Source organism: Magnolia sinica, chromosome 2 (genome assembly GCF_029962835.1).
Source record: "Magnolia sinica isolate HGM2019 chromosome 2, MsV1, whole genome shotgun sequence".
NCBI lineage: Eukaryota > Viridiplantae > Streptophyta > Magnoliopsida > Magnoliales > Magnoliaceae > Magnolia > Magnolia sinica.
Genome location: NC_080574.1, coordinates 4,457,805 through 4,461,724, shown reverse-complemented (window position 1 = coordinate 4,461,724; position 3,920 = coordinate 4,457,805).

The following is a 3,920-nucleotide window of genomic DNA, read 5'->3' as shown; positions in this document are numbered from 1 at the left end:
GTGAGCTTACCTCAAATCAAGTCGAGCTTACCTCGAGTCGAATCAAGTATGCTCCCAACCTGACCCAACCCAGCACCTAACTCAACTTAGCAACTCGACGTAACTGACCCAACTCAAATCAAATATTCAATTAATAATGTGTGTGTGTGTATTAGATAGAGCCATAGAGGGTACCTTGTTATTGGTGTTGAGAGAGAGAGAGAGAGAGAGAGAGAGCACCCAGATCCATAGCTCAACTGGTAGATTGAGTGGAGATACCTCGTTTCAACACTGAGGTCTTAGTATATTTTCTTTGCTGGGAGAAAGAAAGAGAGAGCAAAGGGTTTTTTATTTTGCTAACGAGAGAGAGAGAGAGAGAGAGAGAGAGAGAGAGAGAGAGAGAGAGAGAGAGAGAGAGGAGCTCAAGCGGTGAGTTAGGTGAGGAAGGGAAAGGTAATTAAGAAAGGGACAAACGGGTACAGTATGGTTTAAGTTTTAATTTTTTTTTAAATTTTAAATATAATATATATTTGAGTCGAGCCAAGCCAAGCTAGGTTCGAGTCGAGTCAAGCTTTACTGTATTCGAATTTGGCTTGTTTTCAAAACAAGCTGGGTCATTTGAAGCTTGGCTCGCCTCAAATCATCGTTTGAGTCAAGTCAAGTTGAGCTAAATTGAGTCGATCTGATTGAACTTTTCAAGCTAGCTTGGCCCGTGTACGACCCTAAACACACACCATTGATATAGCTAGTGTGGCTCCATGAGCTCGGCACAGAGAGATCAAAGTTACATGAGCTCCATAATGATGTATTTATCATATCCACACCATTCATCCATTTTTCAAGATCATTTTGAAGCATGCCCTAAAAAATGAATCATATCCAAAACTCAACTGGGCCACACCACAATTTTTACCGTTAAAACATTTGTAGGGCCCACCATAACATTTATTTTGCATCCAATCTCTTCATAAGGTCACAAAGACCTAGATGATGGATGAAGAGTTAAAACAAATATCATATTGATCCAAAATTTCTATGATCCGAAAAGGGTTTCAATGGTTGATGTTTAATCCTCTACCGCTTTTTGCAGTGTAGTCCACTTGATATTTAGATCTATCTTATCTGACGGCTAAAGCCTTAAAACGAGCTTCCCAATTGGATGTACAGCTTGGATATAACACATACTTCATGATGGGACCGACGGAAATTGCTGATGTCAATACACCACATATATGACTAGTCTGTGGTACACCAGCCAATCCGCTCCGGTAGCGAGATCGAACGCGGAGTAGGTACTGACAATGTCGGTAGCCATATGACTACTGAAGTGACGTCACCAAGCTCTGTGGACCCCATCATGATGCATTTGTTATGTCCATACCGTACATCCATTTGGAGAGATCCTTTTATGGCATGAGAAAAAGATTGAGATAGATCTAAAGTTTAAGTGGACCCCACCAGGGGATAGTGACATCCACCGTTCAAAACTTCTTAGGGGCCACGTAAGTTTCTGATCAAGCTTAAATATATTTTTTTCACTTCATCTATCTCTATGTTAACTTATTAATAGGTTGGATCTTAAAAATACATTCTGGTGGGCCTATAAATGTTTCAACAGTGGGTGTGACTGCTCCCACAGTTTTCTATGGTGGGCCTAATTGAACTTTAGATCTATCTCATTCTTTCTCTCATGTCATAAAACAATCTCTGCGAATGGTTAGACGGTATGGATACATCACATGTATCATGGGAGTGTCTTAGTGACGTCACTTCAGTAGCGATTTGGCTATTGGACTTGTCATTATTTAATCTGCGTCTTAGCGAGATCTACCTCATTTCTAAGATCACGCTTAAAAAAAATCTTGGCAAATCGATGGACGGTGTGAATATCATAAGACATGATAACGTCACTGCAGTATTGAACGACGCGCGGATTGTGTCCTACCCTCGCCGGACAGTAATCTGTTCGAGCAGAGCTCTGTGGGGCCCATAGTAATGTAAGTGTTCTATCCACTCCATTAATAGCTTTTATCAGACTATTTTATGATATGATCTTAAAAATGAGTCAGGTCTACAATTCCAGTGGACCTCACCAAAGGAAGCTGCAATGATAATGACAGCCACCGTTGAAACCTTTTTAAGAGCCACTGATGTTTTTTAACCATCCAACATATTAATAAGGTCACGTGGACATGGATAAAGTGAAAACACAAATATAAGCTTGATCTGAAACTTCTCCATCTCCGAAGAACTTCTTAATGGTGGAAGTTCAATCCCCACTTTGTGGTTCAATTAAGATTTGAACCTGCCACGATTTTTGGATAATATTTTAAAATGATCGCAGAAAAATGATGAACGGCGTGGATAAAACATTTACATCACGGTGGGCCCACAGGGCTTTGCCCGGACGGATTACCGTCTGGGCGGGGGAAGCGAATTGCGTACTGAGTAAACTCCATGGGCCCTAATGTCATTCATGCATTGTATCCACTCCGTCCATCTCTTTTAACACATAATTTTAGGGCTATATCCCAAAAATGGAGTATATCCAAACCTCAAATGGACCACACCATCGGAAACAGTGCGAATTGAACATCTACCGTTGAAAAATTCTTGGGGACAACAGAAGTTTTAGATCAAGCTGATATTTGTGTTTTCCCTTCATCTATGTCTTTCTAATCTTATGAACAGGTTGAATGACAAATAAACATCATTGGGGGCCTTAGAAATTTTTCAACAGTTGAAATCAATACTTCCACTTTTTCCAGTGGTATGGTCCACTTGAGCTTTGTATATGCATCAATTTTGGGTTGAACCCATAAAATGATCTAGAAAAACGAATGGACGACGTGGATAAACCACATGCATTTGCAGTGGGCCCAATTGAGTTTACTCAGTATGATAAGAGCGTACTGAGTAACATAGTACACAATCCAATTTCGTGGGCGGGGGTAGGACGCAATCCGCATCTAGTATTGAAATGAGAAATTTAGGACTGTGGACCCCACCTTTTATCCAGCTATTTTTATGAAAGAAGACAAACTTTGTTTTGTAACTTAGACCTGCACGGGCGAAGATCGAATTTCAGGACGAAAATACCCCTCTTTTTCACTGCTGTCCACTTTTCCTCTCCCTTTTCACTGTCTGATTTTCATCTCCCTTTCCACTGCTGCTTTCACGTTGCTTTCACCCCCCTTTCCCTGCTCCGATTCCAAGAGAAAGACAAAAAAAACTCATTTTGTGGGCCCCCTTATCAGCATTTTGTCTTCTTCCGAAAATGGTCAGTCCAGGGAAGAAATCATGCACCACAGGTATATTTTAAACTCAGTTGGGCCCACGTTGAATGTATGTAGTATAGAAAACAGATTGGCTACTCCCCCTGACACCAGCCCCGTGGCTGGTGGTCGGTGCTCTGTGGGCCCCACCATGATGTATGTGTTTCATCCATTCTGTTCATCCATTAAGATCATTTTAGGTCTTCATCCTAAAAATAAGAGGGATATAAATCTTAGATGTACCACACTACAGGAAAACAATAGTGATTGGATATCCATCATTTAAATCCTCCTGAGGCCCACTATACTGTTTATTTGAAATCCAATCTGTTTATTAAGTCATAAAGACCCAGATGAAGTCTAAAAATAAAGATCATCATAATCCAATACTTTTATAATCCCCAAAAAATTTATAATGGTCGATGTTCATGAAACACTGTTTCGTGTAATGTGGTCCAATTGAGATCAGGATATACCTCAGTTTTTGTATAATATCATAAAATGATCTATAAAAATAGATGAACGGCATGGATTAAACATATACATCATGATGGGGCCCATAGAGCACCGAACACATCTAGTTTGCCCTGCTGAATTTCATGTTTTCCCCGCTCAATTTCATGTTTGCCTCGCTGATTTCCTAGTTTGCCCTGCTGATTTTGTAGT